The sequence below is a fragment of the Schistocerca nitens genome, chromosome 10 (assembly GCF_023898315.1).
Source record: "Schistocerca nitens isolate TAMUIC-IGC-003100 chromosome 10, iqSchNite1.1, whole genome shotgun sequence".
Lineage (NCBI taxonomy): Eukaryota > Metazoa > Arthropoda > Insecta > Orthoptera > Acrididae > Schistocerca > Schistocerca nitens.
The window spans coordinates 65,623,330-65,649,588 of NC_064623.1; the positions used below are offsets into that span (position 1 = coordinate 65,623,330).

Consider the following 26,259-nt stretch of genomic DNA (forward strand, 5'->3'; position numbering starts at 1 on the left):
TCTCACTCCCTTCCCAACCACCGCTTCCCTTTCATGCCCCTCGACTCTTATAACTGCCCCTGGTTTCTGTACAAATTGTAAATAGCCTTTCGCTCCCTGTATTTTATCCCTGCCACATTTAGAATTTGAAAGAGAGTATTCCAGTCAACATTGTCAAAAGCTTTCTCTAAGTCTACAAATGCTAGAAACGTAGGTTTGCCTTTCCTTAATCTTTTTCCAAAATACGTCGTAAGGTCAGTATTGCCTCACGTGTTCCAACATTTCTACGGAATCCAAATTGATCTTCCCCGAAGTCGGCTTCTACCAGTTTTTCCATTCGTCTCTAAAGAATTCGCGTTAGTATTTTGCAGTTGTGACTTATTAAACTGATAGTTCGGTAATTTTCACATCTGTCAATTCCTGCTTTCTTTGGGACTGGAATTATTATATTCTTCTTGAAGTCTGAGGATATTTCGCCTGTCTCATACATCTTGCTCACCAGATGGTAAGAGTTTTGTCAGGACTTGCTCTCCCAAGGCCGTCAGTAGTTCTAATGGAATGTTGTCTACTCCCGGGGCCTTGTTTCGAATCAGGTCTTCCAGTACTCTATCACACTCTTCACGGAGTATCGTACCTCCCATTTCATCTTCATCTACATCCTCTTCCATTTCCATAATGTTGTCCTCAAGTACATCGCCCTTGTATAGACACTCTATATACTCCTTCCACCTTTCTGCTTTCCCTTCTTTGCTTAGAACTGGGTTTCCATCTGAGCTCTTGATATTCATACAAGTGGTTCTCCTTTCTCCAAAGGTCTCTTTAATTTCCCTGTAGGCAGTATCTATCTTACCCCTAGTGAGATAAGCCTCTACAACCTTACATTTGTCCTCTAGCCTTCCCTGCTTAGCCATTTTGCACTTCCTGTCGATCTCATTTTTGAGACGTTTGTATTCCTTTTTGCCTGCTTCAGTTACTGCATTTTGATATTTTCTCCTTTCGTCAGTTTAATTCAATATTTCTTCTGTTACTCAAGAATTTCTACTAGCCCTCGTCTTTTTACCTACTTGATCCTCTGCTGCCTTCACTACTTCATCGCTCAGAGCTACCCATTCTTCTTCTCCTGTATTTCTTTCCCTCATTCCTGGTAATTGTTCCCTTATGCTCTCCCTGAATCTCTGTACGACCTCTGGTTTATTCAGTTTATCCAGGTCCCATCTCCTTAAATTCCCACCTTTTTGCAGTTTCTTCAGTTTTAATGTACAGTTCATAACCAATAGATTGTGGTCAGAGTCCACATCTGCCCCTGGAAATGTCTTACAATTTAAAACCTGGTTCCTAAATCTCTGTCTTACCATTATATAATCTATCTGATACCTTCTAGTATTTCCAGGATTCTTCAATGTATACAGTCTACTTTTATGATTCTTGAACCAAGTGTTAGCTATGATTAAGTTATGCTCTGTGCAAAATTCTATCAGACGGTTTCCTCTTTCATTTCGTACCTCCAATCCATATTCACCTTCTGTTATACACATGTTTCAAAAATATTCCAGCCAGGGAGACATGTGTGATGCTAACAAATTACTTTATCCAACTCTGGTCGAAATTTGTCTTTCACTACCTTCGCAATTATTTTATAATCAGAGTCCATTAAAGTAATTGGCCTCATTTCGGTTATGTGTTTTAATTCCGTATTTCTCCCTTTAGGAATTAGAAACATAACGATCTCTCTTTATTCTTCAGTGATACGCACTCCATTCAGTGTTTCATTAAAAACCTCTGTCATTCAGTGTTTCGTTAAGAAGTTCTGTAAATTTATCACCAATTATGTGCCATTATTTTAAGTAAAATTCTGAGGATAAGCCATCAGGACCTCGTGACTTTTTGGAAGGTGCCCTTATAATTACACTCCTGGAAATTGAAATAAGAACACCGTGAATTCATTGTCCCAGGAAGGGGAAACTTTATTGACACATTCCTGGGGTCAGATACATCACATGATCACACTGACAGAACCACAGGCACATAGACACAGGCAACAGAGCATGCACAATTTCGGCACTAGTACAGTGTATATCCACCTTTCGCAGCAATGCAGGCTGCTATTCTCCCATGGAGACGATCGTAGAGATGCTGGATGTAGTCCTGTGGAACGGCTTGCCATGCCATTTCCACCTGGCGCCTCAGTTGGACCAGCGTTCGTGCTGGACGTGCAGACCGCGTGAGACGACGCTTCATCCAGTCCCAAACATGCTCAATGGGGGACACATCCGGAGATCTTGCTGGCCAGGGTAGTTTACTTACACCTTCTAGAGCACGTTGGGTGGCACGGGATACATGCGGATGTGCATTGTCCTGTTGGAACAGCACGTTCCCTTAACGGTCTAGGAATGGTAGAACGATGGGTTCGATGACGGTTTGGATGTACCGTGCACTATTCAGTGTCCCCTCGACGATCACCAGTGGTGTACGGCCAGTGTAGGAGATCGCTCCCCACACCATGATGCCGGGTGTTGGCCCTGTGTGCCTCGGTCGTATGCAGTCCTGATTGTGGCGCTCACCCGCACGGCGCCAAACACGCATACGACCATCATTGGCACCAAGGCAGAAGCGACTCTCACCGCTGAAGACGACACGTCTCCATTCGTCCCTCCATTCACGCCTGTCGCGACACCACTGGAGGCGGGCTGCACGATGTTGGGGCGTGAGCGGAAGACGGCCTAAAGGTGTGCGGGACCGTAGCCCAGCTTCATGGAGACGGTTGCGAATGGTCCTCGCCGATACCCCAGGAGCAACAGTGTCCCTAATTTGCTGGGAAGTGGCGGTGCGGTCCCCTACGGCACTGCATAGGATCCTACGGTCTTGGCGTGCATCCGTGCGTCGCTGCGGTCCGGTCCCAGGTCGACGGGCACGTGCACCTTCCGCCGACCACTGGCGACAACATCGATGTACTGTGGAGACCTCACGCCCCACGAGTTGAGCAATTCGGCGGTACGTCCACCCGGCCTCCCGCATGCCCACTATACGCCCTCGCTCAAAGTCCGTCAACTGCACATACGGTTCACGTCCACGCTGTCGCGGCATGCTACCAGTGTTAAAGACTGCGATGGAGCTCCGTATGCCACGGCAAACTGGCTGACACTGACGGCGGCGGTGCACAAATGCTGCGCAGCTAGCGCCATTCGACGGCCAACACCGCGGTTCCTGGTGTGTCCGCTGTGCCGTGCGTGTGATCATTGCTTGTACAGCCCTCTCGCAGTGTCCGGAGCAAGTATGGTGGGTCTGACACACCGGTGTCAATGTGTTCTTTTTTCCATTTCCAGGAGTGTATATCTAAAACGTTTCCGCGCATCATTACACTATTAATATCGCTGTTTTGTTCTGAAGTTATTTGATTTTCTACATCGCTTTTGCGGAGCAGTTCTGTTGCAGAGGAAGGTCTATACTAGTGAAATTCCAATGTATTTGTAAACCACCTCGCTGTTTCCCTTCCATAAGATATCAAAGTTGACCTAAGTTTTTTTTTTCCCCATACAGTATCCACCAGTCAGCTGAGGCAGTTGAGGACCTGTATTTGTGACACTCTCTTAGAGTAGCATTCCAAGATCCACCTAGTTGCTCAACTAGAGGATTTTTGTTGAGCAAATCAATATTTAACTTCTATAGAGGACGATCCAAATACGTTTTCTGCTTCGGAAGTCCAATACTAAACCTCACAGCAAGATGAAGTCGTACCCATCTCTTTCCCCACAGCTGATTTTATGGGCTAAATTTGATGTTACACGTATACGGTCTAACCTTCTTTGCACTTTATTGTTGAAGTACTTATATTCTACAGACATGGAATATTCTATTTCCCGTGCATCGTTCCATCACATATTTTTCTCTAGGCCCTCTAGTTCTCTGTAAATATTGAAATTTTGGTGTTGATCTTCCCTACTTATTACACAGTTCCAGTTTCCACCAATGATAACTTCCACAGGATTTTCTTTCACTAAAAACACAATATCATGTTTTAAAAATTTGGCCCTTTCGCGTCGAGCATTATTTCCAGAAGAAACATAAACATTAACAACAGTTGCGTTTAAAAGTCTGCATCTAAGTCTGAATGTAAGAAACACACATCTGTGATCTCTATTCCTTCCTTGACGAGGACCACAGTGCCACATGCCCTTTCTGAGGCCACATTTAACATTCCTTTGTATCCCGAAATAGAAAAGTTTTTAAAATGGTCTTCTTGCAGTAGCGTCATTTCCAAACAACCGAAACCGGCTGCTCAAATTATTGTCTTCCAAATCGTTTATATATCTAAGGAACTGCAAAGGGCCTATAACACTACCTTGGGGAACGCCAGAAACCACTTCTGTTTTACTCGATGACTTTCCGTCAATTGCTACGTACTGTGACTTCTCTGACAGGAGATCACGAATCCAGTCACGTAGTTGAGACGATATTCTCTAAGCACGCGATTTGACTGCAAGTCACTTGTGTGGTAAAGTATCAAAAGCCTTCCGGAAATCAAGAAATACGAAATAATTTAAAATCCCATGTCAATAGCACTCAACAAAAAAATGGTTCAAATGGCTCTGAGCACTATGGGACTTAACATCGGAGGTCTAAATCCGTGTTGACTGGTTGTCAATAGACTGTTCTCTTCGAGGTAATTCATAGTGTTCGAACACAATATGTGTTCCAAAATCTTGTTGCATATCGACGTTAATGATATGGTCCTGTAATTTAGTTGATTAGTCCTACTACCTTTCTTGAATATTGGTGTGACCTGTGCAACTTTCCAGTCTTTGGTCACGGATCTTTCGTCGAGCGGTTGTATATGATTGTTAAATATGGAGCTAATGCATCAGCATACTCCGAAAGGAACCTAACTGGTGTACAGTCTGGACCAGAAGACTTGCTTTTCTTACATGATTTAAGTTACTTCGATATTCCGAGGGTATCTAATTCTACGTTACTGATGTTGGCAGCTGTTTTTGATTCGAATTCTGGAATACCTACTTCGTCTTCCTTTGTCAAGGCATTTCGGAAGACTGTGTTTGCTAACACTACTTTGGCAGCACTGTCGTCGGTAGTATTTCCATTGCTATCACGGAGAGAAGGCATTGATTGTGTCTTGCGCCTAGCATACTTCACATACGACCAGAATCTCTTTGGATTTTCTGCCAGATCTCGAAACAAAGTTTCGTTTTGGAAACTATTACAAGCATCTCGCGTTGAAGTCCCCGCTAAATATCGAGCTTCTGTAAAAGATTGCCAATCTTGGAGATTTTGCGTCCGTTTAAATTGCCTGTTCCCATTTCTGTTTTCATTGAGCCCCTGACTCAAATGGATGGCTGTAACATCAATATCTGTCCTGTTTCCAGCTTCTGCTTGGTTTTGCGCTCCGTCATTAGTCGTGTTTACTAGAGTATTGTTCTCTAAAAAATGGTTCAAATGGTTCTGAGCACTATGGGCTCAAATGGCTCAAATGGCTCTGAGAACTATGGGACTTAACATCTGTGGTCATCAGTCCCCTAGAACTTAGAACTACTTAAACCTAACTAACCTAAGGACATCATACACATCCATGCCCGAGGCAGGATTCGAACCTGCGACCGTAGCGGTCGCGCGGTTCCAGACTGTAGCGCCTAGAACCGCTCGACCACTCCGGCCGGCGCTCATTTCAGAACCAACGCACTAAACAACCACTTCGTCCAACATGTCTAACACGGAACATACACAGGAGACGAGGTACTTGCAGAAGTAGAACTGTGAGGACGGGGCGTCAGTCCTGCTTGGGTAGCACAGATGTTAGAGCACATGCCCGCGAAAGGCAAAGGTCCGGAGTTCGAGCCTCTGTCCGGCACACAGTTTTAATCTGCCAGGAAGTTTCACGGAACATACACGATCCTCAACTGAACGACGGTGGGAGCAGGTTGTCAACACCGGCCGCTACGCAGTAGCAGCGTTGTGAGTTGCTAGTGCTGCCCGATCGACCTTTCTGGCCTCATTCACCGAACTTTGTTGTCAGAGGTTGTATATTTACTTGAAGAAATACAGGAAACAGACAATATTTCTTTATGCACAGCAATAAGCGCTTCGCTTTTCAATGTAAACAGCTCTGGGCGGAATGGTGAACCCTAACATGTTTCTCGAATCGTATATTTACATGTGATTTGAAGTTATGGCTCTTACTTCCGTTCTGTGACTAGTAAGCCCTCGTTTGACATTACTGTAGATCATTATTGTGACAGTAAACACAGCAAGTGATACACCTATTTTCACTTCATTCTATCACTAGTAGGGCACTTCCCAAGCGTCTATGACCGAGTGCTATATCGGCGGATAGTTCACACAGATTCTAGTAAAGTGGCTCTCTGCAGTTGACAGAAGATATTTTATAAATGCTAATGGTTCCCAAGTGCCAACTAAAGCTTTCTCGCACTGTTCCTAGACTTCTGAGGACTACTAGAATCATTAAGAAGTTTATGCCAAAGTGGCTGTATTTTGATTTTCTTCTCCTCGTATCTGGCAAGTATTTCCAGTTTTTTTTTTTTTTTCGACGATTCTGCTATGACCTATGACGGAAATGTTAACAATCCACACTTTTTTTCTATACAGTTTTGATGTGTGATGTATTGTGTTCCGACATTCGATCTGTCTGAAGTCGGAAGCATCACTTTCGCTTTCGAACATTTCCTCTGGCGTGTCGTCCCATCACCTCTTTGCAACCGGCAAATACTGTTTATGGCGAAAGTTCCAGAGGATCATTTGTGGCACATCTCTCTCGTTCTGCTCGCAATCAGTCGCGGCGACCTTTTTGCAACAGACCAAGATATGGTCAGATGTTTTGTCAGGTTCTTTGGAGAGCCTGCGCTTTGTGTGTTTTACTGATTTCTAGATTCTGTTTTTGATGGCGACAGTTCTGATGGTTTGTTCCTGTACAGTAAATAAATAAAAAATGTCGTGCGACTAGAGCTTCCCGTCGGGTAGACCGCTCGCCGGGTGCAAGTCTTTCGATTTGACGCGACTTCGGCGACTTGCGCGTCGATGGGGATGAAATGATGATGATTAGGGCAACACAATACCCAGTCCCTGAGCGGAGAAAATCTCCGACCCAGCCGGGAATCGAACCCGGGATTGACATTCTGTCGCGCTGACCACTCAGCTACCGGGGGCGGACCCTGTGCAGTAAAAATCGGTACTTCAGTTTATTTCTATAGAGTTCCGTTGGCCAGCCAGACCTAGGTCTTGTATTTACCTGTTTTGTCTTCCACCTTCTCCAAAAACTACCCATTCCATGCTTTGTTGCACCTTTTTTGGGCATGTTTATGGGATGTAGAAAACATTTATACAGCGTGAATCACCGAAACTTACATATCGAATGTTGCGGAAATGGAAGGTGCTGTTGATGTGCGGTTTTCGCGGAATGGATTGGTAGTCAGGGGCGCATATTGTTAGCCAATTAACACATTGTGGCAATACTTAGAAAGTGTATTTTGTGCACATACACGCACTTGTTTAAATGTAACAATGCCTGTTGACATTACCAGATTAAAACTAATGTTGTAAGGGTCTACGGATTGCGCGCAGCCGTACGGTACGTAACACACGCTCGACAGCCGACCTGTCTGGCATCATAACAACTTGCTCGGTCGGTAGACGCGCGTCCGGCCATACTGCGACGCAGAGTACGCCACTGCCCGCCGTCTACAGCGGGCAGTATTAACTAGCGCGGCCTCGGGCGCGAATATGTCTCTTTTCTTAGCCCACCATGGAGCCTTTTGATACGAATGTAATTAGGAGCCCGGCTGGTGTGGCCGAGCGGTTCTAGGCGCTTCAGTGTGGAACCGCGCGACGCTACGGTCGCAGGTTCGAATCCTGCCTCGGGCATGGATGTGTGTGGTGTCCTTAGGATAGTTAGGTTTAAGTAGTTCTAAGTTGTAGGGGACTTATGACCACAGCAGATGTTAAGTCTCATAGTTCTCAGAGCCATTTTTTTTGTAATTAGGACGTCAGACAGAGTGATAATGCAAACGTGTACGTGTTTTATACGAGGGCAGTTCAATAAGTAATGCAACACATTTTTTTTCTGAAACAGGGGTTGTTTTATTCAGCATTGAAATACACCAGGCTATTCCCCAATCTTTTAGCTACACAACACTATTTTTCAACGTAATCTCCATTCAATGCTACGGCCTTACGCAACCTTGAAATGAGGGCCTGTATGCCTGCATGGTACCATTCCACTGGTCGATGTCGGAGCCAACGTCGTACTGCATCAATAACTTCTTCATCATCCGCGTAGTGCCTCCCACGGATTGCGTGCTTCATTGGGCCAAACATATGGAAATCCGACGGTGCGAGATCGGGGCTGTAGGGTGCATGAGGAAGAACAGTCCACTGAAGTTTTGTGAGCTTCTCTCGGGTGCGAAGACTTGTGTGAGGTCTTGCGTTGTCATGAAGAAGGAGAAGTTCGTTCAGATTTTTGTGCCTACGAACACGCTGAAGTCGTTTATTCAATTTCTGAAGAGTAGCACAATACACTTCAGAGTTGATCGTTTGACCATGGGGAAGGACATCGAACAGAATAACCCCTTCAGCGTCCCAGAAGACTGTAACCGTGACTTTACCGGCTGAGGGTATGGCTTTAAACTTTTTCTTGGTAGGGGAGTGGGTGTGGCGCCACTCCATTGATTGCCGTTTTGTTTCAGGTTCGAAGTGATGAACCCATGTTTCATCACCTGTAACAATCTTTGACAAGAAATTGTCACCCTCAGCCACATGACGAGCAAGCAATTCCGCACAGATGGTTGTCCTTTGCTCTTTATGGTGTTCGGTTAGACAACGAGGGACCCAGCGGGAACAAACCTTTGAATATCCCAACTGGTGAACAATTGTGACAGCACACCCAACAGAGATGTCAAGTTGAGCACTGAGTTGTTTGATGGTGATCCGTCGATTATCTCGAACGAGTGTGTTCGCACGCTCCGCCATTGCAGGAGTCACAGCTGTGCATGGCCGGCCCGCACGCGGGAGATCAGACAGTCTTGCTTGACCTTGCGGCGATGATGAAACACGCTTTGCCCAATGACTCACCGTGCTTTTGTCCACTGCCAGATCACCGTAGACATTCTGCAAGCGCCTATGAATATCTGAGATGCCCTGGTTTTCCGCGAAAAGAAACTCGATCACTGCCCGTTGTTTGCAACGCACATCCGTTACAGGCGCCATTTTAACAGCTCCGTACAGGGCTGCCACCTGTCGGAAGTCAATGAAACTATACGAGACGAAGCGGGAATGTTTGAAAATATTCCACAAGAAATTTCCGGTTTTTTCAACCAAAATTGGCCGAGAAAAAAAATGTGTTGCATTACTTCTTGAACTGCCCTCGTATCATCTGGGGCAACGACACAAACAGCACCCCCTTATAGTGTAAATCAGAATGTCAGTGGTGTTTGTTGCAAGATTCAAGCGCTAGTCGTTTACGAAATACCGTACTTTGAAAATTTTACACAGACACTTGTTTGTGACATTCAGCCTGCGTAATTGCTAGGTACTGTCTTCTTGTGATTGTTTCCAGTGTACTTGTGTTTTCCTTGCGTCCATTACTATTTGTTACTCAGTTACGGTCGAAACAGTAGGTCGTGAATGGACGACGGGACTTACTAACGCAGAAAAAAGCCAACATGTATGGAGACTGTAGCAAGAATGCAGTTCGTTCTTGTATGATGTAACGTAATGCCTCCAATTTTTTTTATGTCAAAACTCTTAAAACTTTCTAAATAAAACAAAGTATATTAACACTCTACATTTTTATTCTTCATGTCTCTATACAGTATTTGTTTCTCAAAGTAGTCATCCTGGCCATGAACACATTATTCCCAACGAGAGAACAGTTGACGAAATAAATCTCGGGTGAACAGCCTGGTATGAGTGTACATAGGACACAATATTTCAGCTATCGACCACGTTGCCATTATCAGGTGCGATGATGTAATGTACATCAGCGCACCTGATGATGGCAATGTGGTCGATTGCTGAAATATTGTGTCCTATGCACACTCATACCAGGCTGTTCACCCGAGATTTATTTCGTCATAAAATACGCCTGGAGAAAATGAAGAATCACAACGAAAGAACAGTTTATTGATACCTATACTATAGAATGTATGGCTTTCCAAAATATCCCCCAGGCTGCGGCTAAGCCATGACTCCGCAATATCCTTTCTTTCAGGAGTGCTAGTCCTGCAAGGTTCGCAGGAGAGCTTCTGTAAAGTTTGAAAAGTAGGAGACGAGGTACTGGCCGAAGTAAAGCTGTGAGGACGGGGCATGAGTCGTGCTTGGGTAGCTCAGTTGGTAGAGCACTTGCCCGCGAAAGGCAAAGGTCCCGAGTTGGAGTCTCGGTCTGGCACACAGTTTTAATCTGCCAGGAAGTTTCATGTCTGGCTTTGTTGACGGAACCGCAACCTGTCCTCTACTTGCTCCACAACTATAAAACTGAAGTCCTCCAAGGTGTTCTTCAAGTTTTGGAAACAGATAACAATTGGATATGGCCAGGTGGGGACTGTATGGAGGATAATCGAAGACAGTGAACCCAGGGCGTCGTCGCGCTGCAGATGTCGTAGCGGTCTGTGTAGACTGGGGTAGTCATGCTGAAGGAGACCCTGCTCCATGTGTGGAACAACGTTTTCTGCAGGTAGAAATTCGATTACTACAAGCTAATTTCACGCTCCGACATAGTTACGTTACGCACGGCCATGATACACGGTACGTTTCGGAGCCCTCTAACGCCAGAGGGTTGCAACTCGATTCAGCGAAGGCGGGAAAGTCGACCGAGTTATATGCATCATATTTAATGTCTCAATCGATACTGAGAACAGAATAAAAGAATGGTAGCCATTATTTTTCAGCATGTCCTTTTACATATTATTTGATGTTAATTCTTGAAGAAAATAATGATTAGGTGAAAAAAATTGTTGTTTCCCCAGATATACTTCAAACTGTAAGATGTGAGGCATAATATTATTGTATGGTTATTGAGAAGAAATTCATCTCGTAGACAAATTGCTGACTTTAATAGAGACTTACAAGGTTATTGATCAGTACCTCTAGGTTTTCAGAAGCAGTTTCTTTCGGAAGAAATTTACGACATGTGAATGTTAATTATTCATTTATTTTACACAATCATGATCTCGGCTTTGCAGCCATTCTCAGTTTGAAGTTAAAATATGTCTGACCAGTCTGTGACACGTCGCTGTCGAAAAACATTATTTAACAAATAATACACCAAGCTGTAGGCTAATATGCCGGCCGCGGTGGTCTTGCGGTTTTAGGCGCGCAGTCCGGAACCGTGCGACTGCTACGGTCGCAGGTTCGAATCCTGCCTCGGGCATGGATGTGTGTGATGTCCATAGGTTAGTTAGGTTTAAGTAGTTCTAAGTTCTAGGGGACTTATGACCACAGCAGTTGAGTCCCATAGTGCTCAGAGCCATTTGAACCATTTTTGTAGGCTAATAATTTCTCATTGTGCGCAATGTCAGCCATATTATGTATCTTCGATGTGCACTTTTATCCTATAATATGACAATTGGTCTATAAGACCATTAATATGTTATTTCGACGCTGACATGTCACAGACAGGTCAGACATATTTTAACATTTCAACATCCACCACCGAATGGCTACAAAGCCGAAATGATCACTGAGTATAGTAAATGAACACTTAAAATCAAATGACGGAAATTTATTTCAAAGACCGCCCCATTAGCTGAACCGTCAGAGCGTTGGATTGACATGCACGGAGGCCCGGGTTCGATTCCCGGCGGAGGCGGGAGATTTTCTCCCCTCAGGAACTGGGTGTTGTGCTGCCCTCATCCTTATTTCATCCCCATTGTCGACGCGCAGGTCGCCCAATGTGGCGTCGCAGTCAATAAAACCTGCACTTGGCAGCCGAACTTCCCGACTGGGAACTCCCGGGCATTGACACCAAACGCTCATTTCCATTTTCTTCAAAAAATTGCATATGAGTCTGGTCCACCACGAAGGAAAGATTTCATTTCAAAAGAAAGTTACAGGACATACACAAAAATGACATATCAGAGAATAGAATATCTCTGCCGGCCGGTGTGGCCATGCGGTTCTAGGCGCTTCAGTCTGGAACCGCGCGACTGCTACGGTCGCAGGTTCGAATCCTGCCTCGGGCATGCATGTGTGTGATGTCCTTAGGTTAGTTAGGTTTAAGTAGTTCTAGGGGACTGATGACCACAGCAGTTAACTCTCAGTGCTCAGAGCCATTTGAACCAAGAATATCTCTCTAGTTTTCGATTTCTAATACCCGCAGTGACAACTAGGTGCTGTGCGTGTCAAAACATGTAGGCAAATCTTCCGCTCCATATTACTGTATCGAATTAGTTCGCACCTGCAGCAGGCAACTGAATGAACGGAAGCGTGTTGCTTTGGTTCCTGCACGGGCAATTCGTGCCAGCGAATTACAGGACCTACTGACATTTGCCGCGTCACAAACGGTGACCCAATGAGAGTTAAAAACTTGAAGAGACGCTGTCTCCGACGATAAATGTCTGTTTCCTGAAGGTCCTGCAGTTTTCATGCAGTTCTCCTCTGAAAGCCCAGAGGTACTTACTGGATGACAATTAGTGAACTGTATGAAAAAAAGCATAAATTAGTTACAAACTACGGCGTACACACACTTCATTCAACATGTAAACGCCACTACAGATATTCGGATTTAGCTTATGAGATACTCGATACGCCTGCTATCATTGGCGGTGATGTGGCGCAGACGAATAGCGAAATTCTGCATGACCGGCTGAAGTGTCGGAACATCGACGCTGTCGATGACCTCCTAAATGGCTGTTTTCAGCTCAGCAATGGTTTTGGGATTATTGTTGTACTCTTTTTTCTTTAATATAGCTCCACGAAAAGTAGTCGCATTCATATCCGGTGAATATGGCGGCACAATCGGGGCCCATGCCAGTGGCCTCTGGGTGTGCCAGAGCCAGAATGCGGTCCCCAAAGAGCATCTCCAGGCCATCAAACACTCTCCTGCTTCGACGGGGTCGAGCTCCGTATTCCATGAACCAAGTCATAATCAGGGTCACTTTGAATAATGGGGATGAGATCATCTTCGAAAACCTTCACATATCGTTCGGCAGTCATATCGAGGAAGACGAGTATCATACCAATTATTCCGTATACACCACGCAGTCACCCGTTTAGGGTCAAGAGACTTCTCGATCGCGAAATGCGGGTTCTGAGTCCCCCAAATGCACCAATTTTCCTTGTTGACGCACCCATCCAAATGAAAGTGGGCTACGTCGCTAAACCAAACCGTGCATGCGAATAGTAATTCCTGTCATGCCACATGGACAACCGTGCGGTTTGAATGTCCTAACGCAAACCACTCAGAAGTTCTGACGATTTTATTTCATACAATTCAATAATTGTCACCCTGTATTAATAACCCTGCATATACAGTTTCTAATACTGCTTTACCTGATGGCGTTCAGTGCTGGTATAAAACGACACAGTGTTAAGTGTCGTAGATCGTGAGTAAATCAGTCTGAAATTGATGCAAGCCTCAGTATGAACGAATGAAAATTAGAACGTTTGGTGATGAAAAACACACGCCTTATTGAATTCTAAGTTTTGTTTCGTGTGTAGGTGTGCTTTGTTTCCTCCATATCTCATTCTACAAAACTGACATGGGAAGATCCGTAGCCACCACACAACGTGCCCTAGGTGAGCTGTCGCCGCAACACTTCATAAAGGCAACGACTGTTAGATGGTAGAGTAATGTGTTTTACTGCCTGATCGTGTGTCCGGCAACGGGACTTAGCCTATGGAAAAGAAATACGAGGGCCGTTCAGAAAGTAACCTCCGGTTGATTTAAAAAAATACACCAAGTTAAATAAAAATATTTTAATATATACATCTTACAACTACATCTTTGCACTATTTTTCTACATAGTCTCCATAGCGATTGAGGCACTTATCGCATCTCTTCACAAGCTTTGAAATTCCTTCTGCATAAAAATCACCCGCTTGTGCCTGGAGCCAATCTTGCTGTCACTATCTCGTACAAGAGAGTCTTAGAAATCTGTGGAAAACCAGTAGACAACTCCGACATTGAGAAACGTCGATTTCCACGAACTTTTGCATCAACTGTCTGAACGAGTTCGTCAGTCACCAATGATGGTCTACCACTCCTCTCTTCATCATGAACGTTTTCTCGTCCACTTTTAAATAAACGTACCCATTCACGGACAACTCCTTCACTCATAACTCTTGGTCCGTACATGGCACAAAGCTCACGACGAATAGCTGCTGCAGAATATCCTTTGGCTGTAAAAAACCTTATGACAGCACGCACTTCACATTTGGCGGGGTTTTCTATTGCAGCACACATTTCAAACTGCCACAAAAACTAAACTAGCGCAGGTACGACGTTCACTCGACCACGCCTTGATGCCGACTGACCTGTTGAGTGCGTAAACGCACAGATGGCGTCGCTACTCCCCCCACAACCCGCACTGTGACCGATCGGAGGTTACTTTCTGAACCGCCCTCGTAAAAATATATTCCTTTGTACAGCTTTCTTGCTGTAGGGGAAGGTCGGGGAACACTGGAAATGAAGGTGTGGTGTCACCGCCAGACACCACACTTGCTAGGTGGTAGCTTTAAATCGGCCGAGGTCCATTAGTACATGTCGGACCCGCGTGCCGCCACTGTCAGTGATCGCAGACCGAGCGCCACCACACGGCAGGTCTCGAGAGACTTACTAGCACTCGCCCTAGTTGTACAGCCGACGTTGCTAGGAAAGGTTCACTGAGAATTACGCTCTCATTTGCCGAGACGACAGTTAGCATAGCCTTCAGCTAAGTCAATTGCTACGACCTAGCAAGGCGCCATTTCTCCTTTGCTATGTATGTAATGAAGCATGTACAGTAACAAGACCAATGTTCACCAATTATGGATTAAAGTTAAGTATTCCAGAAGCTACGTACTTTTCTTTATAGCATTCATTAAGTATCCTGTTTCAGACCTCACGCCAGCCTGCGTGAGTTTATAGCGTGCATTTCGGCTTCCTCAAACAACACAGTGTTGGCACTTCTGCCGACACATCATAAGGTTCTTCTAAATAATGGAAATGAGCGTTTGGCGCCTTGGGCCGGGAGGCCCCTTTCGGGGCAGGTCCGGCCGCCTTATTACATTCGACGCCACATTGGGCGACCTGCGCGCCGGATGGGGATGAAATGATGATAAAGACAGCACAACACCCAGTCCCCGAGCGGAAAAAATCCCCGAACCAGCTGGGAATCGAACCCGGGTCCGTAGGACGGCAATCCGTCACGCTGACCACTTTTTTTCCTTCCTTTTTGTTCGGTATTGTTCGTTGCATTCGGTCTGGGTGGACGTCACAAGACATCCCTTCAGGTTGATCGTTGATTCCTTTACGCAGTTTTTTTACTACAGAGGGCGAGCAGCCCGCTGACCGAACACGCTGAGCTACCGTGCCGGCGACCATTCAGCTACCGTGGCGGACTTTCTAAATAATAAAATTATCTGTGGGTTGTATTGGAATATTCTTCGCGCTAAACAATAGTCTACAGCTTATGTCCTTACAGAAGATAAAACTGAGACTCGTATGTCTCCAGGAAAATGTCATTCCGTGAGATCAGTAGATCAACTAAGTCTGAGGTACACTCAGGACTTCCCCATTATGTACAAAGCTGGGATGCTTTTCCAATATCGGAGAGCCTCGACAATACTGACGACTTAAGAAGGGGAACATGGGCTGAAGGTGTGAACTGAAGTTTGTGTTAGGGAGGTCACTCGATTAGCTGCGGTAACAAGGAGTTACAGTGATGTACTGGTTAGCACATCTGCATAGTAAACAGGAGACCCAGGTTCAAGTCTCGAACTTGACACAAAATTTAATTCATTTCTTCAGCTCTATCCTTATCGAAGATAAGTTGAGACTCATATGTCTCTAGAAAAATGTAATTTCCCAGATCATTAGTAAGATATGTTGTAAGGTGGCTATAATTTCGCACCTTACAAGTACTCATCGACATGCTTTGCCGTGAACTACAACCACAATTAGGTATCATTTGATAGATTGTGATGTGTCGGCAGCTGGGCCAACACCTTGTAGATAGAGGTGGCTTAAAAGGCACGCTAGACTAACGCAGACGGGCGTGAAGTACTGGAACAGGATACGTAATTAATGCTATGAAGAAAAGTACGTAGCTGGTATCATACTTATCTTTAATAACTCATTGTGGTACATCGCACAAAGGAGACTTTAATTACAATCACTGTAAGGCTAATGGCGCCTTGCTAGTTCGTAGCCATTAACTTAGCTGAAGGCTATTCTGTCTCTCGGCTAATGAGAGAGAAAGGCTTCGTACGTCTAGTCGCTAGCTCTGTCGTCCGTACAACTGGGCTGAGTTCGAGTCAGTCTCTCGAGACCTGCCTTGTGGTGGCGCTAGGTTTGCGATCACACAGTGGCGACACGCGGGTCCGACATGTACTACAGGACCGCGGCCGATTTAAGCTACCACCTAGCACGTGTGGTGTCTGGCTGTGACACCACAGATTGTATGTTGTATATATGAATATTTAAAGGAGACTGGCATTGTCACGTATGCATTGCAAATAATTGTTAACACTTATTGCATGAAATGTGACGGAGTGTCTTTATTATCATACTAGTAGAGGTTGGAGCGACAATGGAGATGAAACGGCAGGCAGAACTCAAGCTCTGGGTGAAAGGCCAGCACAGGTGTTGGTCCTGCTTAAACACAGGAAGTAGCTAGACAACCGGATAATACTTCCGAACTCTGAAAATTTTGAGCGCAGGTGAGAGGAACGAAGAAGCGGCACCTCGGAAACCACGCAGGCTGGGTTATTTCCAAGGATTTTTACTCACAAGGGAACCTCCCCATTGCACCCCCCTCAGATTTGTTTATAAGTTGACACAGTGGATAGGCCTTGAAAAACTGAACACAGATCAATCGAGAAAACAGGAAGAAGTTGTGTGGAACTATGAAAAAAATAAGCAAAATATATATACTGAGTAGTCCATGCGCAAGATAAGCCACTTCAACGACAGTACGAGCTCAGGAGCGCCGTGGTCCCGTGGTTAGCGTGAGCTGCTGCGGAGCGAGAGGTCGTCGGTTCAAGTCTTCTCTCGAGAGAAAAGTTTAATTTTTTATTTTCAGACAATTATTATCTGACAAACTCTTATGTTTTCATCACTTTTTAGGAGTGATTATCACATACACAAGAAAACCTAAATCAGGCAAGGTAGAAGAATCTTTTTACCCATTCGCCAAGTGTACAAGTTAGGTGAGTCGACAACATATTCCTGTCATGTGATGCACATGCCGTCACCAGTGTCGTATAGAATATATCAGACGTGTTTTCCTGTGGAGGAATCGGTTGACCTATGATCTTGCGATCAAATGTTTTCGGTTCCCATTGGAGAGGAACGTCCTTTCGTCTACTAATCGCACGGTTTTGCGGTGCGGTCGCAAAACACAGACACTAAACTTATTACAGTGAACAGAGACGTCAATGAACGAACGGACAGATCATAACTTCGCGAAAATAAAAAAATTAAAATTTTCACTCGAGGAAAGACTTGAACCAAGGACCCCTCGTTGCGCAGCTGCTCACTCTAACCACAGGACCACTGCGCTCCTGAGCTCGTACTGTCGTTGAAGTGGCTTATCTTGCCCATGGACTACTCAGTTTGTATATTTTGCATATTTTTTTCATAGTTCCACACAACTTCTTCCTGTTTTCTCGATTGACCTGTGTTCAGTTTTTCAAGGCGTATCCACTGTGCCAAATTATAACTAAATCTGAGGGTGGTGCGATGGGGAGGTTCCCTTGTCAGAAGCGTACCATTGTACGAGTATAGGTTTTTCCTTTCAAACTTTCCCCGCTGGACGAAAAAAGACTAAAATATGGTTGTTCGGCGTTCGGAAGAATCTGTAGAGAGGGACAATATTCCGTGGTTTCGGGAATATGATTCGTTTTCGGAATTACGATGGTGGGGAGCCGAGCCTTGCTGGGAAGCCAGCGGCGGAGAGACGAGGTCTTCGGTTGTGGGCGCCCATGTGTGACGGTCGCTCGATATCAGCTTTGTTGGTACAGACAGACTTGCTGTCTTTGCTCTCAGGAGAGTTTAGAGTTAGAAGAGTTAGCCAGTGTACTGCTGCGAACCTATACGATTCTGGACTTCACCTCCAAGTGGGAAGTCGTCGTTGGGTACGCAGCGTTCAGTAATTGAGAGCATTTCCTCTGCCTTTACTTACGTTGAGACGTAATCTGAACTCGGTCCTTGTGGCTGGGAGTTCGCGTTTCCCGTCTGTAAGACACAGAGAGGAGAAGACAATATTAGAGTATATTAGTCAGAGGATCGCGTTCTGCCGTCCTAGTGTCTGAAAGCGTTTATTTGTGGCTGGAGTTCTTCCATCGTCGCAGACGAGTACGAGAACCGTCACTTCGAAGCAGCGAACGCAGTACATATGGTGATATCGCAAACTGCTTCGGCTTATTAGGGCTATAAAAGCTAAACAACTGTGATCACGTTAGTTTGTTTCCACTGAGGTTCCACACCATCGCAGATCATATTTGAAAGTAGTGTCTTCTAGTATTTGGTACGTACATGATGTCAGTCATTTCACGTTATTGATATTAGACCGCGCAGCCATAATATGGGGCAGAGTTGGGCAATTGATTAGTAATTTTACTTAGGAAATGTAAACTTTGTAATGTTGTTGTTGTTGTGGTCTTCAGTCCTGAGACTGGTTTGATGCAGCTCTCCATGCTACTCTATCCTGTGCAAGCTTCTTCATCTCCCAGTACCTAATGCAACCTACATCCTTCTGAATCTGCTTAGTGTATTCATCTCTTGGTCTCCCCCTACGATTTTTACCCTACACGCTGCCCTCCAATACTAAATTGGTGATCCCTTGATGCCTCAGAACATGTCCTACCAACCGATCCCTTCTTCTGGTCAAGTTGTGCCACAAACTCCTCTTCTCCCCAATCCTATTCAGTACCTCCTCATTAGTTATGTGATCTACCCATCTAATCTTCAGCATTCTTCTGTAGCACCACATTTCGAAAGCTTCTATTCTCTTCTTGTCCAAACTATTTACCGTCCATGTTTCACTTCCATACATGGCTACACTCCATACAAATACTTTCAGAAATGACTTCCTGACACTTAAATCTATACTCGATGTTAACAAATTTCTCTTCTTCAGAAACGCTTTCCTTGCCATTGCCAGTCTACATTTTATATCCTCTCTACTTCGACCATCATCACTTATTTTGCTCCCCAAATAGCAAAACTCCTTTACTACTTTAAGTGTCTCATTTCCTAATCTAATACCCTCAACATCACCCGACTTAATTCGACTACATTCCATTATCCTCGTTTTGCTTTTGTTGATGTTCATCTTATATCCTCCCTTCAAGACACGATCCATTCCGTTCAACTGCTCTTCCAAGTCCTTTGCTGTCTCTGACAGAATTACAATGTCATCGGCGAACCTCAAAGTTTTTATTTCTTCTCCATGGATTTTAATACCTCCTCCGAAATTTTCTTTTGTTTCCTTTACTGCTTGCTCAATATACAGATTGAATAACATCGGGGAGAGGCTACAACCCTGTCTTACTCCCTTCCCAACCACTGCTTCCCTTTCATGTCCCTCGACTCTTATAACTGCCATCTGGTTTCTGTACAAATTGTAAATAGCCTTTCGCTCCCTGTATTTTACCCCTGCCACCTTTAGAATTTGAAAGAGAGTATTCCAGTCAACATTGTCAAAAGCTTTCTCTGAGTCCACAAATCTAGAAACGTAGGTTTGCCTTTCCTTAATCTTTCTTCTAAGATAAGTCGTAAGGTCAGTATTGTCTCACGTGTTCCAGTATTTCTACGGAATCCAAACTGATCTTCCCCGAGGTCGGCTTCTACTAGTTTTTCCATTCGTCTGTAAAGAATTCGCGTTAGTATTTTGCAGCTATGGCTTATTAAACTGATCGTTCGGTAATTCTCACATCTGTCAACACCTGCTTTCTTTGGGATTGGAATTATTATATTCTTCTTGAAGTCTGAGGATATTTCGCCTGTTTCATACATCTTGCTCACCAGATGGTAGAGTTTTGTCAGGACTGGCTCTCCCAAGGCCGTCAGTAGTTCCAATGGAATGTTGTCTACTCCGGGGGCCTTGTTTCGACTCAGGTCTTTCAGTGCTCTGTCAAACTCTTCACGCAGTATCGTATCTCCCATTTCATCTTCATCTACATCCTCTTCCATTTCCATAATATTGTCCTCAAGTACATCGCCCTTGTATAGACCCTCTATATACTCCTTCCACCTTTCTGCTTTCCCTTCTTTGCTTAGAACTGGGTTTCCATCTGAACTCTTGATGTTCATACAAGTGGTTCTTTTATCTCCAAAGGTCTCTTTAATTTTCCTGTAGGCAGTATCTATCTTACCCCTAGTGAGATAAGCCTCTACATCCTTACATTTGTCCTCTAGCCATCCCTGCTTAGCCATTTTGCACTTCCTGTCGATCTCATTTTTGAGACGTTTGTATTCCTTTTTGCCTGCTTCATTTACTGCATTTTTATATTGTCTCCTTTCATCAATTAAATTCAATATTTCTTCTGTTACCCAAGGATTTCTACTAGCCCTCGTCTTTTTACCTACTTGATCCTCTGCTGCCTTCACTACTTCATCCCTCAATGCTACCCATTCTTCTTCTACTGTATTTCTTTCCCCCATTCCTGTCAATTGTTCCCTTATGCTCTCCCTGAAACTCTGTACAACCTCTGGTTCTTTCAGTTTATCCAGGTCCCATCTCCTTAAATTCCCACCTTTTTGCAGTTTCTTCAGTTTTAATCTACAGGTCATAACCAATAGATTGTGGTCAGAGTCCACATCTGCCCCTGGAAATGTCTTACAATTTAAAACCTGGTTCCTAAATCTTTGTAATATAAAGGTTTTTTTAATCTACATTAACTATATAAGCAGGAACAACGTTTATCATTTAGTAGGATTAGTTGCCTTCATCATTCATTTATGTCTAGATTTTAATTTATAGAATTAAGGGATTCTAAGATCTGCTTCACGGGATAGTCAGACAGGGCCAAATCTTCATTTTAGCTATATATGACGGTAGTATCTGTTCCCGAAAGAACAGTTACCGTGGATGACTATGCAGCTTTGCTAGAAATGAAATGATAATTAAATGGACACCCTAGCTGCAAACAGGCGTATATGTACTTCATTGGGGACATGTTGAAAATGTGTGCCCCGACCGGGACTCGAACCCGGGATCTCCTGTTTACATGGCGCACTACGAATGTAGTGGTGTGGACATGTTGGGAATGTGAATCTCACGGGGGGCGTGCAAGGGATAAGTCCGTGCAGACGCACTATCCTTCGTGCCCGCGGTGGCTCAGACGGATAGAGCGTCTGCCATGTAAGCAGGAGATCCCGGGTTCGAGTCCCGGTCGGGGCACACATTTTCAACATGTCCCCAATGAAGTACATATACGCCTGTTTGCAGCTAGGGTGTCCATTTAATTATCATTTCACTTCATTTTAGCGTTTATTATTTCCCGTATGCACAATCATTTTACACCCGCCTGGAGTAGCAGCATCTTGGAATGTTACTTAACCCATACATACTACAAAAATGTATGTGTGTGAGTTTCACATCTCCTGCTAAACCACTGACCGATATCAACCAAACTTGGTACACGTTCCTTACTGTCAACCAAAAATCGCTGTCGGGTAAGAACCACCTGCCTATCCTAGTTCAGGAGGTACGACATCATAAATAATAACAAGCGTGAAAACTGCCATATCATACACCATATTTAAATTTATTACTTCTTTCCTATTGACGCTCTTCATTATACCTCCTGGACATGTAATTAGTAATGTTGTTTATGATCAGGTTAAGAGTTAAATAAAGATTACAGAGAATTTGTATTTTGCTTATTACATCTCTCCATTTGAATACTCTCAATTTTTGAACATTACACATATTTCTTTGTATGACTGTTCAATAATTTGAAAGGTGTTTTCATGAATACATGAAATGAAAGTCTTACAGTATTATATTAAAAACACGGTTCAGTTTTTGTTTTCGTTTCTAATAGAAAACCGGCAGCATGAATGTCCACGTAATGCCATATTTGTCAGTTAGTAAAATCATAAAACTCGATGCCATAAGAATGCACTTTTGTTCATTTTTGAATACTTCTTCCACGTTTTGCAATATATTCGTTAACATTTAATGACTACTGTACTGGAAATGGAATAGTAATGTCGAAACAAGTCATGTTTTCTGCAAAAATATTTTAACTGAATCGTAAATAGTTATAAAATTGAACTTGTCCATCAGCATACCTAGTTTATTAAGCAGTTTGTCATCAGTATTTCAGGTTAAGGTGCTATTTAAATTTTGAACATGATCGTACAGTACTGTTTCTCGTTCATAACTGAATGTTCTTGGAACAAACAGAATATTTTCTGAAACAGGGTGGCCACCTCTTCGTTTCCCGATGTCTCTTCTTGGTACTAAATTTTTTTTCACTTGATTCACTGTCTGTCATTTCAAGAATTCTGACTTTTTCTAGGGCGTCACTACGTTATTTTCATCACATTTATGTTGTGTCTTCTCCCTCTTGGTCTGCTAAAAAAAAGCAGAAAAAATTAAATTTATATGTCATCTATTTTGTCAGGTACAAGCTGTAATTGCTTTTTACGATTCAGTACAAATGTACTGCTGCCGTCTTTAACATTCCCATTGTTGTTGCTCTGACCAGACATTGTGACAGGCTTTATATCAGTTGTATGTAAATATGCAATAAATGTCTTATATTTACGGAAATCGCCAAAATGCCCCGAGTAAAGACAAGGGGCAATACTTTCACAGCGTATGGATAACTTGAGAATTTGGGTCTAATGGGAGACGCGCTAGGATAGCTCTCCATGCAGTTGCAATGGCCAGTGCCTCCTGATCGTTCAGTGGTCGGAGCATCTGCCTCGTAAGTAGGAGACCCAGATTCGAATCCCTGTATGGCACGAATTTTCAACTTTCCCCATAGACTTCAGCCAATGCCTCCTCGCAGCCAATGTCTGTAATTCCTTTGTGTCTTAATTCATAATGGCTGGTGAATCAAAATGGCGTCTATCCTTTTGGACACACACACACACACACACACACACACGTGCGCGCGCGCACGTAAATTTTAAGTTGACAAACCAGAATAACTCGAAAAATGAGCTTCACACGAAAAAATGTGTAGAATCCAAAGTTGATTATTTTCGAGGAGGACATTTGCTGGTGCTAAAATTAGCCCGCCACCGCAGCCCCCTGGGGGTGGAGCGGGAGGCAACTTTAAAATTTCAAATGGGAGCCCCCATTTTTTATTGCAGAATCAGATTCTACATAACAAACTACGTACATCTTGTCTTAAACATTTATTTGATTCTTGGTAGTTAGCGCTGTAATTCAAGAAAATCCACGTTCTCATTTTTGCGTGGAAAATGGTTACGGACCCAATGGAAACAAGCACCCCGAAATTCATTTACTTTCAAGTATTTGCAAATAATCAACAATAAAACGAAACCAATCGTTCTTTTTCAGGATCACCAGGTCTTAAACGGGATATATGTTCATCTTTACTTAGCGAGTGGGTTACTCTTTTCCTCAGTTCCGGCCGGAGTGGCCATGCGGTTCTACGCGCTACAGTCTGGAGCCGAGCGACCGCTACGGTCGCAGGTTCGAATCCTGCCTCGGGAATGGATGTGTGTGATGTCCTTAGGTTAGTTCGGTTTAATTAGTTCTAAGTTCTAGGCGACTGATGACCTCAGAAGTTAAGTCGCATAGTGCTCAGAGCCATTTGAACCATTTTCCTCAGTTAGTCTATTACTTTGTTTACTCTGCGAGTTAATGAGTTCACTTGATAGTAAGTTGTATGTTTGGTTAGTTAGTTAGCTAGTCAGATGATTTGTTTCATAATTAAAAGTTGTGTGGCCTCATGACCACAAAACAAACAAAACTTATTCGAATCTGCAGAAAAAATTAATATGTGGGTCAACATTTGTAAAACTCTAATCCCTCTCTCTCAAACCCCACCCTATGAGGAGAGAGGGACAGTTTTAGTTTTAGCGAATCAAAATTTACGAAGTCAATAAGTATTTTTTAATTATCCGTAAACATTTTCCACGCAAAAATGAGAACATGGATTTTTTGGATTACAGCGCCAACAACCAAGAATCAAAACAAGTGTTTAAGACAAAATGTACGTAGTTTGTTATGTAGAATCTGATTCTGCAATAAAAAATGGGGGCTCCCATTTGAAATTTTAAAGTTGCCTCCCGCTCCACCCCCAGGAGGCTGGGGTGGCTGGATAATTTTAGCACCAGCAGGTTTCCCCCTCGAAAATACTCAACATTGGACTCTACACATTTTTTCGCGTTAAGCCTAGTTTTCGAGTTATTCTGGTTTGTCAACTCACAATTTAGGGTGTAATATATACAGAGTGAAAAGTATTTAAACAGATAAACTCAGGAAGGTTATAGGGGACATGAAAACAAATACTTCCCCTAATGTCATTTTTTCCTATGAGGATTATTTAAACCGGTGGAGGCCGTGTCACGCTCTTCAGTTGTTAGAGGCCTTATTACGATCTTCAGTTGTTAGAGGGCGTATTACACTCTTCAGTCACAGGCAACTGCTGTCCACCAATGTAGTAGCGCGTTGTCTCTGTTTACTAATGGAGCGATACACCTGGAGTGAGTACACTGATATGGTTGGTGCGTACTACGTAGCGCACCACAACGGACGAGCTGCACAGCCGGTAATTCAACAACAATATCCTAATCGCCGTATCCCGCATCATACGTCCTTTTCTGCTGTGTACCAACGTCTGCGTGAGACCGGGTCATTTAGCAGATTACCTGGGCAGGGATGTCGTCGTACGGTAAAGAACGCTTCAATTTGAGGAAGCTGTCTTGGAGCATGTGGAGCGGGATCCTTCAATCAGCACTCGTGCAATTGCACGTAACATGGGGATCAATCAGATGCATGTACGAACAGTCCTTAGAGAGCAATTGTTACGTGCATTTCACTTACAGCGTGTCCACAACCTGGAACCAGTTGATAATCCACCCAGAGCACAGTTTTCGCAGTGGTACCTACATTTCCATCCTCTGTGTTGTTTACCGATGGAACAACGTTCGGGCGTGATGGAGTGTTCAACATGCACAATTCGCATGTTTGGAGTGCGGATAACCTACATGCCACAATTACTAGCGCTCATCAAGTGCGGTTCTGCGTTAATGTGTGGGTCGGTGTTGTTGGGGACTGTTTAATTGGGCCGTATCTTCTACCTAGGCCATTAAATGGCAGGCACTATTACAATTTTCTCGCCAGAGCATTGCCAGAATTGCTGGAAGACGTCCCGCTTCCTACAAGGCATGTGGTTCGAACATGACGGGGCGCCGGCACATTTCAGTCGTCGTGTGCGTCGATTCCTGGACAAAACGGTTCGCAGAAACGTGGATTGACAGAGGTGGCCTGCTCGATCCCCAGATATATCCCCTCTGGACTTTTTTGCGTGGGGAGAGATGCGCAACCTTGTTTACGCAACTCCTGTTGCATCAGAAGAGGATCTGGTTGCCCGGATAGTAGCAGCAGCAGGAGCAATTCAGGATACTCCTGGGGTTTTTGCCAGGGTCGGGCAGAACATGATTCGACGGTGTAACCTTTGTTTACGTGTCAATCGAGGCATTATTGAAAATCCACTGTAATTGAAATTGGGTTGTGTTAATGTGTTATCCCTTGATCATAAAAAATGGAAAAGTGTTTGTTGGTTTAATTCATTTGCCGCCAGAGAAATCTTCCTCTACCGGTTTAAATGTCCCTGATAGGAAAAAATGACATCAGGGAAAAATATTTGTTTTGATGTCCCCTACAACCTCCTCGAGTTTGTCGGTTTAAATACTTTTCACGCTGTATATAATACACAGCACTCTACAATTCAGTATGTGCAGAAAAACCCAACGAGATAGCTTGCTACTGCCCAGATATGCGCTATTGTTTTGATTCAAACTAACATGAATAGTCTTGCTCCTGCATCGCTGACACAACAGTGGCGTAGCAAGTACTGCCAGTAATGGCAAAATTTAGAAGCCACTGACCATTACTGTCCAACCTTCCA

The 26,259-nt window shown here is 44.0% G+C and overlaps 1 protein-coding gene and 1 non-coding gene across 2 annotated transcripts in view; both read left to right on the forward strand.

Annotated features, from left to right (window-relative positions):
* The window catches only part of LOC126210262 (trichohyalin-like), a 255,624-nt gene that overhangs the window by 22,179 nt on the left and 207,186 nt on the right, over positions 1-26,259 (forward strand). The window lies entirely within an intron of this gene.
* On the forward strand, positions 21,468-21,542 carry Trnat-ugu (transfer RNA threonine (anticodon UGU)). The gene has a single exon. It is a non-coding gene; the product is annotated as a tRNA-Thr (tRNA).